This window comes from Macaca fascicularis, chromosome 1 (genome assembly GCF_037993035.2).
Source record: "Macaca fascicularis isolate 582-1 chromosome 1, T2T-MFA8v1.1".
Classification (NCBI taxonomy): Eukaryota; Metazoa; Chordata; class Mammalia; order Primates; family Cercopithecidae; genus Macaca; species Macaca fascicularis.
The window spans coordinates 221171373-221187775 of record NC_088375.1 but is presented as its reverse complement, the minus strand read 5'-3'; the positions used below and the strand labels follow the sequence as shown (position 1 = coordinate 221187775).

The 16403-nt window shown below is 45.4% G+C and overlaps 1 protein-coding gene and 1 long non-coding RNA gene across 5 annotated transcripts in view; one reads left to right on the top strand and one right to left on the bottom strand.

Annotated features, from left to right (window-relative positions):
• Positions 1-16403, top strand: part of KAZN (kazrin, periplakin interacting protein) — a 1227887-nt gene that overhangs the window by 197162 nt on the left and 1014322 nt on the right. The gene's annotated exons all lie outside the window — the stretch shown is intronic.
• On the bottom strand, positions 1959-7405 carry LOC135968820 (uncharacterized). Of its 2 annotated transcripts, none has more exons than XR_010583786.1 (2): positions 7200-7405; positions 1959-2004 (listed from the first exon to the last, which is right to left on the bottom strand). It is a non-coding gene; the product is annotated as an uncharacterized lncRNA (long non-coding RNA). The 2 variants fall into 2 exon arrangements; XR_012428297.1 differs by lacking the exon at positions 7200-7405 and adding an exon at positions 5802-6056.

The window sequence follows — 16403 nt, the reverse complement described above, 5'->3', positions numbered from 1 at the left end:
TTTCGACTTGCAGTCAGGGGTATAAAGGTAATAATTATTCTGGATTCACAACGAATGTGTCAGAAAATACCACCTCCTTCAATTGGTGCTGCAGCTACTCACTGAACACCTCCTGGGGGCATAAGAGTAAGCCAGATGCCCTGGAGGATACACTGATGTTTAGGAAAAAGTGCCTGCCTTCCAGGGCTCACCACCTACTGACAAAACCGAAACATGTTTAAGTTTCTTGGAGGCGTGATCGACGATGATAGGTTCTATAGTCAGAGCATGAAGGAGAATGGTGACAATATCGCAAGTAATCAGAAGAATTGACATTTATTGAGCACTTACTACATGCCAGGCACTGTTGGAATTCTTTGTTTCTCAGAACAACCCTCACAGTATAGGAGAAGGCACTTGAGCTCCAGTTTATTGGGGAAGGCTTCAAGAAGGAGGCAGGATTTAAGCAGATACCTGTGAGCTGAGATCCTCAGACTCTGGAGACCATTGCCTGGGGAGTTTGTTCAAAACTTGAATGAATCCCCAGGCCTGCTTCAACGCTCCTTAAAACAGTAACAGGGAGCATCTATATTTTAATGGGGATTCTGTTGTGTATCAGAGTTGAAGTACCTCTACCTTAAAGAATGTTTCTCAGAAGCTCACCCAGGGCTTTCAGAAACGTGGAGCCCAGGCTCTTTTCATGGAGATTCTGATTCAGTGGTTAAGGTGGAGCCTAGGAATCTGTGTCTTTACTGAAAGTCCAGGTAACACTTTTGATCAGGCAAAATGCCATTGTAGAGGATAGTGAGAGTTTGACCTTTAGAGATGTAGGGGAAGAGAGATCCTGCTAGGGAGGCAACTTTTGTAAAGGTGGAAGTTGGAAAGTATAGGTTGACTTGAGTCTGTGTTGAGTGCTATAGAGGATAGGTTGGAGAAAGACATAGGAGGAAAGGAAACTAGTTCGAAACCCATTGCCATAGTCCAGGGAACTTAGATAGGAAGCTATTGCCGTCGTCCAGAGAACCTAGGTAGAAAACTGTTGCAATAGTCCAGGTGAGAAGTCACACTGGCCTCATGCTCCCTGTAGCCTAAAGTATATGTCACAAAGTGAAAAGGTCATTGGAAAGGCCTGCCTTTTCCCCACTCCCTGCTTGCCTCGAATGTTAGCGTGATGGCTGGAGCTACAGTAGCCACACTGGACCATAGAGTGACCTTTAAAATGGATGGCGAAAATGAGAGACACAGGGAAATTTGATTGCTCTGGTTCAAAGGATTTCTATCTACCTGAAAGGCATTGTATTGGTAGTCAGTAATGAAAGTAGACAACAGCCTGCAATTACAGAATAATGTATGTGAGGGGTGTGTGTGTGCGCGTACCTGTGTGGTGTTGGGAAGGGAACATTCCCCAGTGAATATCTGGTTTGTTCTTTTATCTTGTGAATTGAACTTGTTATAGAATACTTCACTGCCTCTCATATTCATTTAGTTAGCTAAATCTGGCTCTCAGATATGCTTAACTTGACTAGCTTTTATCTTAATGTTCAGATAAATTCAGTTAAGCTACTTGAAACCATCAGTAAATTCAGGGAAAGAAGTTGAATCAGTTCCCCAGATGAGCCCAGAGCTCACCTTCCTTGTATCTTCTTGGACATAAAAGTGCTGTCTTTGGGAATATTAGCATGGTCTGGTAGTGTCAGTAGTAACAGCAAAAATAAAAATAAATATGCCAAGCCATATTGGAGAGTTATCTCATTGAATCTTCACCACAACCTTGGAAGGTAGGATTTTTTTTTTTTTTTATTATCTCCATTTTACAAAAGAGGAAACAGGTTCAAAGGTGTGGAGTCACTCGCCCAAGTCCTCCCAGCCAGCAAAGGGCGGGAGCTCTTCCCCTTGCCTTGTGCTGCCTCAGTCATCTGTGAAGCTCTTTCATCACCTTCCTCACCTTCTGACTCAAGTATCTTCTATACTTTAGCATCTTATATTCAGAGAACCAGTGTCCATGGATGTAGACCAATCCTGTAACTAAGAAGGTGGGGATGTGGTTAGCTTGAGGGCATCTGCCACTGAAAACCTCTTCCAAACAAAGCGGGGTTTTTTACCCTATGGTCAAGTAGATGATTAAATGGATTTTATTTTGCCAGTGGTAGATGAGAGTTGAATTAACCTATGCAGCTATAGTATGTTCTTTTATGCTGGAGCTCTGTTTGCAACAGAAGGCAAACAGCAAGTGACAATTGCAACGTTATGTAAATGACTGCAAGAAAAGGGGTTGCTGTGGGCAACCAGGGTGTTTGAGGAATTGTCTCCATTCTTCTTGTATTTCTGCCTCTGGCTCCCCTTCAAAATGCCCTCCAGCATCCCCCTGCCTAGACTGCATTACCCTTGATCTCTCCTTTTACCAGATTTGCTCCTTCTTTATTGCTGTAGGGTTGGGGCCATTTGGACTTCCCTGAGTAGCTCCACTGGAGACCATGCCTTTACATTATTACAAACATCTCATGCATTCCAACCCTGTGTGGCTGCCCTGGGACTCCTCAGCTGCTTCATTACCCAAGGCATTCCTTTGATTTACTTCAATTTATAGTTTCTTGTATATGCCTTCTGCTTCTACCCTCCCTGGGGAGCAGATGGGGCCCATGTTGGCACCCACACACATGGAATTCAGAGGCCAGGGAGGGGAGAATTTCACATCTGCCCATTAGCCCTTCCTGTTAGGGCTTTTACTATCTTCTCTTAGATCAGGGTTTATGGTTTGGAGCCTGGGCTGAGGCTTGGTGGGGAGAAAGGGGACAGCCTCCTATCTTTGTTCAGCAGCCCTACTTAGTTTGATTGGGTAGCCTCCCCTGGACAACTCTGCCAGGAAAGGTGGCATGAAATATATCCCATGTGAAGTTTGACAAGTAGAGGGGAATAAGGAATCGGGGCCCCTTGCTAGATAACTGGAACTTTAATCTCAGGATGGCACTCAATTGTTAGCTTCTGGAAACACCTGTGCAAGGACAGGGTCAGGGAAGAATCAAAGGAAGTCAGAGATCAGTCTTCCCTCCTGTAACCACGTACCCCCATTTTTCTAAGAGATGACTTAATTATTATTTTGCTTTCTCTCTTTCTTTATCATTCCCCTGGTTCCCTGCTTCCTACTTAGCCATTTAGAAATGCAAATATAGCCTGTACCCTGTTCCTTCACCAGATACTCCCTATAGGGCAAGTTCATCGAACTCTTCAAGAGTTAACAGTCAATTTATAGACCAAAGCATGCCCGCTACAGAACTCTCACCCATCAGGAGGTTGCCTCGAGAGATAACAGCTGATTTCTACAAGATTCCCATCAGGAAGCTGCCTCGAGAGATATGAAACTCCCTCTCACCTGAGGAGTTTTTGGCCTAGTCCTGCCCACAAAGGTGCCAGCAATCACCAGCTCAACTGCCCAATAGATAAGGCACCAAAGCTAACATGCGGACACCCCACCCTTGCTTGCTTCCTCCCTCGCCTTTTAAAAGTGCCCACTTTCTGCTCTAAAAGTGAAATGGCACCTTTAAAGGTGGATTGCCTATGCTTCTTCCCCTAAGCTAGCTTCGAAATAAATCCCCTTCTTTATGCCTGATCTGGCTCATGTTAATTGGACAATGCAATCGATGAGCGACTAACCTGCATTGTGGTTATACTCCCTTCTTACCTTTCTCCTTCCCTCCCTTCCTCTTTCCCTCCTTCCTCCTCCCTTCTCTTTCTCTCTCTCTACTGAATGAATATTATTTGGAGATGGACCTGAAAGGCAATAAAGTACTAGAGAAATGGCCATGAAAGTTGCATCTACAGCCAACACAGTAATAGTCATGATTACTATCACTGCTCCAAACCTCTGCCCTCCCACCAGTTGCTAACAACCAGCCCTTCACTAGTCCAGGATATGGCACTGTTCTTTATCCGTTTCCTTAGACCCTGCCTACTCTTAATAAACAGCCCTTTATGGAAAGCTCTTTGAATCCCCCACTTGAGGTGGCTATTTGAGTCCTGCCAGGAACTTGAGGCATACACGGAGTCAATGAGTGTGGAACTGGGATTGAAACCCAGCAGCTCGACCTCAGAGACATGCCCCTATGTTAGGAGGTCCCCAGGACCGCCCCCAAGTGCAGTGGTTTCCGGGTAGACTTACAGGACCCAGGACACAGTTGTACTCAGGGCTGTGGTTTATTACAGCAAAAGGATCCAAAGCAAAATCAGCAAAGGGAAAAGGCACATAGCATGAAGTCTGGGGGAAACCAGGCTTGAGCTTTCGAGAGTCCCCTCACTGTGACGTCCTAGAGGGCACACTTAATTCTGTCAGCAGTGAGCTGTGACAACACGTGGGAAGTGCTGTCTACCAGGGAATCTCTTCAGAGACCCGGTGCTCAGGGCTTTGTTGGGGACTGGTCACATAGGCCACCTCTTGCCTGGCAGATACACAAATTCTAGACTTCCAGAAAGAAACAGGTGTTCAGCCTAAATCACATTGCTTGCACAGTAGTTTAGGCACAGTGAGCCAGTCTTATCAGTGTGATATGGTTTAGCTGTGTCCCCACCCAAATCTCATATTGAATTCCCATGTGTTTGTGGGAGGGTCCTGGTGGGAGGTCATTGAATCATGGGATGGGTCTTGTCCGTGCTGTTTTCATGATAGTGACTAAGTCTCACAAAATCTAATGGTTTGTTTAAAAATGGGAGTTTCCCTACACAAGCTTTCCCTTTGCCTGCTGTCATCCATGTAAGATATGACTTGCTCCTCCTTGCCTTCCGCCATGATCGTGAGGCTTCCCCAGCCACATGGAACTGTGAGTTCTCCATTAAACCTCTTTCCTTTGTAAATTACCCAGTCTCAGGTATTTATCAGCAGCGTGAAAATGGACTAATACACAGTGCATGGTTGGAACCCTCCCCAAATCTGAGTTCCCAGATGCCTACTAAAAGCCAGCCTTGTAAACAGGCCTTTCAAAGGATTGCAGTCAGGCCTGCCATGTTAACTCTTTTCCGGGCAGCTCATAACCACTGCACCACCATTTATTATGTGTTTATTATGTGCACGGCACCATAATAAGCCAAATTCACCATTTGGAGAATAACACCATTCATCTCTTTGAATGATGGTTTATAAGATAAGTACTGTTTTTATCTCCTTTTTCAGGTAAACAATTTTAGTTAGAATATCTTGTTCGAGGTGATAAAACAGCAAGAAAGTAGTGAAGGAGAGTTTGAATCCAGGTTTGTGTCACTCCAAAGTGTTTGGAAGGCTGGTTGGGGATGGGAGTAGGGATTGAAGGGAAAGAGCTCGAGAGAATGTGAATAGTGGTTATTCCTAAGTGAAGGCGTCGTGGATCATTTCTAGTTTCTACCGTTGGACATTTGTGTTGTCTAAGTTTTCCCCAATGGGTATATATTGTTTAATTGGAAAATTTGAAAATTATTTGAAGTATAATTTTTAGTGAGTTTCCTTTAATATTTACATAAACCCAATTATAAGGGCAGATTAATTGTCAGTGTGGAAATCAGCACTGCTAGAGTACTTGAGGTCAGTTTGTTCTCTTAAACAGGTTAAACATCTTCCTTGTGATGTTGTTTACATATTGTGTTTGCTTAGCAAAGCCTTTTTTTTCCCCAAATAGTGCAAATGTAAATGATAGCTTGGCCCCAGCTGAATTAGTCCAGACAGTAACACGCTTTGATAACTAATAATCATCTCAAGTCAAAGATCCCTCTTCCAGCAAACCTCAAACCTCTTAGAGAGAATGAACTTCAGAATATTTTTTAAACAACTTTAAAGAGGATGAAGCTTAATTTTTACCAACCTCAGTAAGTAAGGTCTTGGTATTAGCAAGTGGGATATTATTTCTTGGAACTTAAAAAAAAAATAAGTCTCTTGACTTATTTAAAAACCCAGCTGAACTCAAAGCAAACTTTCAGCTACACAAAATCCAGAGTTCCAGGTAAGACACACTCAGCACACTGGCCTGGGTTTACTTGCCCACGGGGTCTCCAGTGCTGACAGCCATAAGGGAAATTGCGGATCATGGTTAACTTCTCTGTCTGGAGCTTCTGATAGAGAGCGCCTGGGAAAAAATGGATGATGTTAGTTCCTTCTCGCTGAGCACCTGCCCTCATGCCCTTTGGTTTGTAAGCTGCTGCTGGCTTCCTCCATCCAAAGGCCATGGTGTCCACCCGTGCGGCCCCTCCTGGTGGTATCAGATAGAGAGAGCCTGGGGAAAAATGGGTGATCCTAGTTCCTGCTCCCCAAGCAACTGCCATTGTGTGTTTTGGTTTCTAAACTGCTGCTGGCTTCCTCTGTCTAATGGCCATGGTGTTCACTCATGCAGCCTCTCCTGGTGGCATTTCACAGTCCCTTTTTGCAACTCCATTTCCATGTTTGGGGGATTATCGTCTCTCCTCCTGGTGCCTTCAGGGCCCTCTACGGTGAGCTCTGTGCACCCCCGTGTATTAGCTCCTATGGCTGTGGTGCTGCGGTTGCCATAACCACACACCATGGACTGGGTGGATTAAACAACAGAAGTTTATTTTCTCACAGTTCTGGAGGCCAGACATCTGAGATCAAGGTGTCAGCAGGGCTGGTTTCTCCTGAGGCCTCTGCCTTCCCTGTAGCATCCCATGGTCTTCCCTCTGTACACGTCTGAGTACTAATCTCTTTTTTTTCTTTCTTTTTCCTTTTTTTTTTTTTTTGATGGAGTCTTGCTCTGTCACCCAGGCTGGAGTGCAGTGGCATGATCTCAGCTCACTGCAACTTCTGCCTCTTAGGTTCAAACAATTCTCATGCCTCAGCCCCAAGTGTATGGGGTTACAGGTATGCACCACCATACCTGGCTTGTTGTTTTTGCATTTTTAGTAGAGATGAGGGTCTCACCATGTTGGCCAGGCTGTTCTCGAACTCCTGGCCTCAAATGGTCTGCCTGTCTCGACCTCTCAAAGTGCTGGGATTACAGGTGTGAACCACTGTGCCTGGCCTGCCCTTCTTGTGAGGACACCAGTCTTGGAGCCCACCCTAGTGACATCTTATATATCCATCTCTTCTTTAAACACCTATCTCCAAATAAAGTCGCATGTTGAGGCACTGGGGGTTAGGACTTCAATATATAAATTGGGGTGAATGGGAGAAAGGAGACACAATTCACATAACAGCTGTGGTAACAAATTATAAGTTTAGCAGCTTAAATAACAAAAACTTATTATCTTACATTTCTGTAGGTCAGAAATCTGATGCCAAGCCTCACCGGGCTGAATCAAAGTGTTGGCAGCTCCTTTCCATGGGCGCTGGGTAGAGTCAGTTTTCTTGCCTTTTCCAGCCTCTAGTGATACCCATCTTTATCTTCAAAGCCAGCCTGGCCAGTGAGTCCTTCTCACGTTGCACCTCTCCAGCCTCCTCCGCAGACACATCTTCCTCGGATTCTCCTGTCTCCCTCTTGCATTTTAAAGGACTCTTGTGATTTTATTTTGCTCACTTGGATAATCCAGGATAATCTCCCTATTTTAAGGTCAAATGATTAGCAACCTTAATTCCATCTGCAGCCTGAATTCCCCTTTGCCATGTAAGGTATCGTACGCACAGGTTCCGGGGATTAGTATGGAGACATCGTTGGGGGCCATTAGTCTGCCTACCACACTCCCCAAACCTAGAGATCAACACGTTAAGATAATTTCTCTGTGTTAAACTCTCCAAATGGAGGCAACATCTTTTACCTTGCACGCAGACAAATAGATAAAAATAGATATTATTAATGTAGATTTTGGGGGGATGCCTGTAGAGGATGTTGGGGGTTACTGGAGAGAGCGAGGACTCTGCAACATTATGGCACCATGGCAAAGGAAGGTGGGTTTTCCTTGTCTACACCCACACAGGGTATAACCTACCAGAGCTGGGGACGAGGGAGGAAGGGGCTGGAATATAACACAGCTCGTAGCCCCATTACAGAGCTGATGCCAGATGCATCTCTCCTTCCTGTGCCATGTGACCCTGCTCCTTCCCCCCAGGGATCACCTGGTCTCCTGGTGCTGGAGGGGGTCTGTCCTCAACTCTTGACTCAACATCCCCCATGCAAGCAGTGCAAATAGCTTCTTTCCTCCTAAGAAGAGTGACTCGCCTTAGCTAAGCAGTTATCCACTCTGCCTCTGAAAACCTTGCTAAGGAGCATTTGTCACACAAGTGAATGTGGTGATTTTTTTTTAAGGTTGCCTGCCATCTTGTTTAGATAAGGTGTTGAGAGAGCACCCTCTTGCTCCTGTGGTAGAGCAGAGCCAGGGAGCTGAAAAACAAAGAGGGTGCATTACATCTTCCAAGGTAGAAAACCTCAGGATCGCAAATGACACACCCAAGACTTTGGCTACTTTGTGGCCAACCTAGAAGTTGAATCCTAGGTGTCCCAGCTGCACATCTAGTGTTCTTTCCATCATGAACTACTGCAACAGGTTAAAAAAGTTTAATATCAACCTCATGGCTATTCTGTTTAGCAGTTCCCATGAATTTGTACCCTTACCATTTTTCAGAGCAGGTAACTGATTTCTTTTTCTGTCTTGCAGGCAAGAGCCACTTGGTTTGTGTTCGCTGAATGCTTTTATTTTATTCCTAATGCATTTCTACTATTTATTGACATCAGTTTTTCTTTTGCCTTCATTCCTGAAGCTATTTATTTTGTATTTTTTTCCCAGAAATTGTATGCAATTTTTTAGTCAAATCCCCTTTGGTCCTTTGTGGTCGGAGGTGGAGAATCACTAAATACATGAATTAAATATCTCCCTTATCTGTAGAGGGTTGTCTTGTTGGAACTCTTGTAAGCACTGGAACTCTGTGTCTCAAGGGATACACTGTGCTCTGTTTTTGTTTTTAGCATTGGCTGTATGTCAGGTTCTATGCTAAGCAGAAGACACAGATTCACAGATTCTGCTATATGGGAGGGTCAGCCCAGCAAGGGAGAAGGACATAATTCAAGTAGTCACATGAATAAGTGCATAGTTATAGACCAAGAGAAGCACTTCAAAAGAATGATCAGGATCTGTTGAGTGTGTATAACAAAAAGAACCAACCCAACCTGGGAGATGAAGACTGAGGAGGAGCTGGGAAGGCTTCCACTTGGCCAAGGGTTGGAGTATGACCCATGCCAGGCAGAAAGAGCCCATTCAATATAGAAAGAACAGCACATGCAAAGGCCCTGGGGTGGAAGGGGATTTGTGGGTCTGCTTTATTCCTTCTGGCTGCTCAGCTCCTGACCCGGACATTACTGAGCCTTGCCTTTTCCTGGGAACCATGTGCCTCTGGGTTCTGCCCACATCTTAGTTGGATCTCATCCCCTAACCTATTAGTTTTAAAAGAATGGCTTCACCATTCTTGGAACCCCTGTCCAAAGTGATCAAATGAAACACACCCAAGAAGACAAACATGTACTTGGTTTTCCCACTCTGGTCCATGATCATCAGCAATTCTCTACATCTTCCAATTAAGACAATTTCATGGAGTTCCATGACCTAGTGCCTCAAAGAATCACCATGAAGATCAAGCAAGTTAAGACCCTTGAGCTGCGTGGAAGAGTCTCAGGTGCCACAGAGCCTTGCTAGCATTTGCTTTTGGTGAAAAGTCCTCTTTGGAAGGTCAGAGATAGCTACATTTCCCAAAGGGAACTTGTGAGTAATTGACATCAGGGTTGGGTTTGAGGTGATGGGAAGGATACTTTTAACCTAATAAATGACCTCTTTTCTGCACTCTCTACCCCCTCCTTGCAGCAATCTGGTGGCATAAAATCTTTGAAATTGTTTTAGCCACTATGATACAGCAACAAAACATTTGGAGAAATAAACAGTAACAACAACAACAACAACAACAACAAATGATTGGAAAACTAGGGGGAGAATATTCTGCATTGAATTCTCCATCCTGCCATGAACAAACCCAGAAGGGGTAGCCTTAGGCAGAAAATACCTAAACTCTCCACGTTTGGAAATCCAAGGTGTATCTCAGGGTTCTCCAAAGCCCCCAACAGAACCCAACACAGCTCTGACTCAAGCTTCTTTCTCCTTGCACAGCAAACAAAGGGATGTTGTCTCCACAATCCCCAGGTGGTCATAGAAAATGAATGTCACAGCTGTGGTGGGAGGCAGGACTCCACCAAAACTTGTTATATATTTAGAACAGATATCTCCAGGAAAGCTAACCTATGTGGCTGCGTAACGTATTCCCTGTGGAACAACCCACATCCCTCTTCTCAAACCCCCTCCAGCCAGCCATGCCCCTTCCTGCCTTAGAGGGCTGTATCCTTTAGTGGTTTAAAGTCTCTCTCCCTCTTTCCCTGGGCTCTTCCCAAAGGGCTCAGCTCCCAAGTGGCCTCTTCCTCTTCTGCCTCCTCCCCATCCAAACTCCTGTTTTTCAGTGGGGGTCAATCCTGAGAGTGAAACGCTGTCTTGAAATTGATCTTCCCTGAGGTTGGATGAGCGATGATCCCTGTTATTCTTGGAGAGGTATTTTCTTTTGGTTAAGTAGCAGATTAACCCAAACGTGTGTCTATTCAGTGGCATCCCAGAAGATGTGAATGATGTATTTTGAGATAGTGAGTTTCCCCTGAAAGCCCTAAAATAGGAACCCTGGTAACCTCTGCTTTTATGTATGTGCCTGACTGGTCCCATTAACACTAGCTGGATCAAGGCATGCAGATTAAATAATTTTTCACCAGGTTTCCAATGATACACTCACCCAACCACTCTTTCCCTCCCTCCCTCCCTCCCTCCTTCCCTTCTTTTCTTCCTCCCTCCCTCCCTCCCTCCCTCCCTTCCTTCCTTCCTTCCTTCCTTTTTGTCAGCGAGCACTACAAGTTTGCCCACCACCTGCCTCCTGGGAGGGAGATCTATGCTGGCACGATGCCATGTTTTGAGCAGCAGCACAGCCTCTTAAAAACGGTTCAGGTAAAAACATATTGATTGCTTGTCTGTATGTGCCAGGCATTGTGTTAGGAACTCAGATGCAATTAGAGCAGGACACAGCCCCATCCTTCAAGGAGCTTCTGATTCAGCAGAGACATACTCCTCCCTAAACAGGGAGCTGTACTCTTCTATAGTAAGGGCTGTGAGAGAGCCACAGACATGCTGGAGATGAGCCTCCCCCTGGCTTGGTGGAGGTGGGGAGAAGGCTTCCTAGAAAAATATGGCTTTCAAGCAAAGACCTGAGGGTGAATAAGATGTAACCAGTAGAAAGAGTGGTGAGACTGGAAGAGTTTGGGGTACGATAAAAGCATCCTCAGTGACCTGCAGGCCACGGCAAGCTTCTGGAGCATCTCGTGGTGCAGTACGGCTAGAATGCAGGGTAACAGGGGCAAGGTGGAGGGTAAATTGGAAGTTGGTCAATGATAGATAGATTCTGAAATTCAGCAGAGAGAGGATCTTAGAAATCTTGCACAATCCCCTCACTTGGTAGAAGAGGAAACTGAGGCACCATCAGAGAGGAACTACCTGTTCAAGTACATAAAGCTGGAGTGTGACGAGGCAGGCCAGGTAGGTTTCTTGGAGTCAGGTGACAAGGCTGCATCTATAGAATTGAGCCGTCATCACAATCTCCTTTCCCACTTGGTAGAGTCACCAATAAGCATGCTTTCCCTGGGGCACACAGCCCAGCATACAAATTGACTCTGTTTCTAAATGATGGTCATTCCACTTTCCAAAATACCCAGCTATCTCCCAGGGGGTGGAATTGGCCTCTCTCTGTGCCTTGTCCTCTTACGTATCCCCAAAGCCATCCTTTATCTTTAGAACGAGCTGGGAACCGTGTGGACTTGCCCATTTGTTCCTTTTTTGAAGCATAACGTTAACACTCCCCCAAGCATGCACATCCCATTTTAGATGCATTCTGGCAAGCCGATTTCCTGTTCCCATTCAGTCAATCATCTTCCATCCTTGGCAGGAAGGAGAACACACAGCTATGCCTGTGCCAACCCCAACATATTTCTAATTCCATCATGGCTGGGTCTGTGCTGCCTATGCCATAGGATTTTAAGATGCTTTTAAAAAATCGTGTGTATGAGTGTTTCACAGCCAGGACTCAGAATGCACAGGCTGAGCTAGGACTGCAGTGTGGCTGAGCTCGCATTTGTGAATCAGTCATAGCCCATGACCTTTACTTAAGGACCGAAGTCCTGTGTCATAGTAGGAAAGACACCGCATGAGAGAGGTACTGCCTGGGTACCAAACATTGTGGCATGATGACTTAAGAGTGAAATGGAGCCAAGGACAACATCTAGCCCAGAGTGAGGTCATGAGAGTCAGCCACGTGTTTCTAGTCCATTCTTTATATGTTGCAATAGGGAACAAAGAGTATTTGCACAGGGGTGGGCCAGTAGCACTTAGTATTGGCAATGATCCATTTATCCATTTCAAACTCTTATGATGCTATGAAAACTAACTCTCCTTCTGATGTTCCTTTGACCACAGGCAAGTAGAGATCCACTTCTTGAGGACTTTGATGTATATCTGAGGGCTGTGTGTGTGTGTGCATATGTGTTGAAACCTCCTTTGTCTACTCTGAGTTCCTTAGCTTAGTTTGAAGTTTCAGTAGGTGCCTCCCTGGACTTACAACCTAACTCCTTTCTTGTCATTTATTATCTGCTAAAATCTATCATGTCCTTTCTGCTATGTCAAGAGTGATTTTGACCCTTACCCTTCTTTCTCCACGCTCTGATATTTTTCTTTCATTTCTTTTTGGAACATAAATTTGATTTCCCATTTGCACGGTCCAGCATGAACCTGAGGGTAATTACTCTAATTTGCAGCTGCATCGAGAAGGCAAAGACTGGAGCAACCATTCCACTCGGCTTAAACTCTCCTCCATCAGGCCCCTCTCCTCAAAATGCCATTCCTTATCAAAATGACTTCAGTGTCAAGTAGGAGCTGCACTAAAAATTAATTTAAGTTTCCGTTTACTTTTCTGATAGCTGTAAAAATCTGTTCTAAAAGGATAGCGGCATTTTTTTCCCTACCGTTTCTCTGTAGCCTATGTTAATTTTGCTCTTTTCTTGCCACCCAATTTTGTTCTCTTCAGTCCTGTTCTCAGCTGGATCCTGGTGTTTCGCTCCACATATTGAACAAGCAAAGCAATAATACGTTATGATTAATAAGTGGCTTGACAGGCAGGAAAAAAGAAAATCTTATTCACTGCATCAGTGGTGCTGTGCAAATGTACTGTTTTTGAAAAATGCATTTAGTCAGCAGGGTGGTTTTTGTCCAGATCCTTGGCCCTCTGCTCTCCACTTCAGCTGGATGTTCCCTTTCCTTCACCTGCAAATTTCAGGCTTGCAGGGCATGGGGGCATGGGTTCTGAGGATGCTTACAACCTTGCCAAACCTTGGGAACTCATTTTTGGAGGACAAATCCCTCATTACATAAGATATATTAATACACATCCACATCCCACTTGCAATGCAATTTTGTTTAACTCTCTAAGAATTTAGACTTGAGTTGCATTTGACCCATTGATATAACTAAGTCCTCCTGTGCCACTGACCTTCTCCTGCGTCTGTACAGGTGTGACTCATGCAACTTACAGCAGTGCTATGATCTAGGCACTCTTATTATCCAGATCATTTTGTAGTTTTTTGACTTCTATTGCATATCTGTTTCTCTTAGGAGGTTTTATTTGCATGACTTGGAATAATAAATTTTTTTTTTCCAGATCTCAAGAAGTTTTTCTCCTTCGGAAAGCTCCACAGGCTCTGGATCTGCCTTCTCTAATGTGGTAGCCACAAACCATCTGTGGCCATAAAACACTTAAAATGTGGCTAGCCCAAGCTGTGCTTTGAGTGTAAAATACACCCTAGATTTCAGGCTTAGAAGAGGGAAAAAAAGGAATGTGAAATATCTCATTATTATCTTTTTATATTGACTACATGTTAATACAATAATGACGATATTTTGGCTGGGCTAAATAAAATATATTATTACAATTAATTTTAACTTTTGTTTGTGTGTGCTTTTTACTTTTTAATGAGATTACTAGAAACTTTTAAATTGCATACGCAATTCGCATTATATTTCTGCTGGACAGCATTGCTCTAGATTGCACAGGAAAGGATGTGGGGTTAAAATGGCCCTGGATGACTCCTGACTTCACTGGAAGTACGTCAGTGTCCCAAGGGAGGTTTCATCAATATTCATCCACACAGCAGACATTTATTGAGGGTCTGTGCTATGCCAGACATTAGGCAAAATGCTAGAGATAGGGAGAGAGCAGGATAAATAGAGTTTCCACCCAGGGCCTCTGCATCAGGGCACCTAGCCACAGCACACACATGGGCTGCAGTCCAGGATATGCCTAGCCACTAAGCTTGAGATTGCGTGGGGATCCCTGATGCTGAGGAAGGGGTGGGCAGGAAGGAAAGAGCGCCTCCTGGAGACAGATCTACACTGTAGAAATAAACAGTAAGACTTTGGGGGTTGCACATTGAAAAAGTGAAGAAACTACTCATTTCTCTATGCCCTCTGCTTGGCACATGGAAAGCTGGTGATAATTGTACACTGAGTACTCACGTCAGGCCCAGCAGAGTCTAAAGGGACTGGGGCAGGGTTGCTGCCCTTGAAGGAAATGGTTCCTTTTTCTCATTCACACAGAAGGGCTGTCTCTCTCCCAGCTGTGCTTTTTGAGGGTTGCATGTATACTTTGAAAAAGAGCCTCTTATTCCTCACCAGCCCTGTCTGTACCTTTACAGAGCAGGGGCATTGAAAGTCCTGGATACCTGCATTGTCTCTGGACTCCACACCTAATGCCCTGACCCTTTGCCTAGATTCTTTTTTTTTTTTTTTTTTTGAGATGGAGTCTCACTCTGTCACCCAGGCTGGAGTGCAGTGGTGTGATCTTGGCTCACTACAACCTCCACCTCCTGGGTTCAAGTGATTCTCCTGCCTCAGCCTCCTGAGTAGCTGGGACTACAGCTGCATACTACCACGCCCAGCTAATTTTTGTATTTTCAGTAGAGACGGGCTTTCACCATATTGGTCAGGCTAGTCTTGAACTCCTGACCTGGAGATCCGCCCGCCTCGGCCTCCCAAAGTGCTGGGATTACAGATGAAAGCCACCATGCTCAGCCCCTTTGCCTAGATTCTAACCTCTGGACTGAATTGCTGAGACCGCCAGCCTCCAGGCTTAGAGGGTCTGCTGCAGCTTTGCCGTATCTGACCACTGACTTCTGACCCAAGGCTGGGTCTGACCTTACCGACTGGCTGTCCACATCAGGCAGGCCAGCGAGGTTTCTTCTCTGTCCTCTTCCCACTTATTTGCTGTCTTCCTGACTCCCTCTGCTAGAAGGTGAGCTCCTGATCTGGTGTGTTCATTCGTGTATCTGCAGTGCTGAGGACGCTGCTAGCTCAGGCTGGATGCTGTGTGACCATATGGTAGTGAGGACAAGCCCCTCGCCGTTATATCGACGAGGAGCTGCCTGCATACCTCCCATTCCCCTTCAGCCACTGTGTGTTGTCAACAGTCTTGATTCCAAGATGTGATGTCCTGGCTTGAAGGAGAAAGAACTTTGTTGGGAGGGTGGCAGACACTCTCACCCACAGGGACCCTCACCCTTGTACGATCACTTCTCCTTTCAGTGTAGGGGGAACCTGTGACTCTGATAAGATGTCACTCCTGTGATTGTGTTACCTTACGTGGAAAAAGGGAGATGGATGGAGTGGGCCTGGTGTAATCACATGAGTCCTTTCAAAGCAGGAAGTTGTCTTGGCGGGTAGCAGAAGACAACTTGGAGGCATGAGAGAGTGCAGTCTTGGCACTGATGACTAGGCTGGCTGTGCTGCTTGTTCCTGCCATGCCCTTTGCCTTGGTTTTGTCTCCTGACCTTTTCCAAGCTGCCACACTCTTTACTGGATCTCAGCCCCCAGCCCTGTGCCTGATACATAGAAAGCTCTAGATAACTGTTCACTGAGTGCTGATGTCAGCCCCAGCAGAGTTCAAAGTGCTGTGTGGGAGAAAGGCAGTCTTGCCTGTCACTAACTGCATCCCTGGCTTTGATGGGCAAAGACTTTGCCCAAGCGTCTAAAGTGACACATCATTCCCCTGCTCATTAGAGATGAGGAGTTTCTTCACTTTTTCGGTTGCACCCTCCAAAGTCTCCCTGTTTATTTCTACAGTGTAGATTTGTCTGTAGGAGGTGCTCCTTCCTTCCTGCCCACCCCTTCCTCAGCATTGGGGATCCCCATGCAATTTCAAGGCTGGGCAAGTCAGGGGACAGCAGTAAAGTCACTCGTTTCTTGGTTCTTTCTCTGGCGTAAAAGCTATACAATCCCTGTCTTGTAGGGAGTTGGGGCTGACAGAGAACAGAGATGTTCAGTGGCAAATACCCTGCCAACCCTGTGATGTCCAGCAAAAGGATGACTGGGTGGCAAAAGCCAGTGTCACACCACATTCTCAGCTG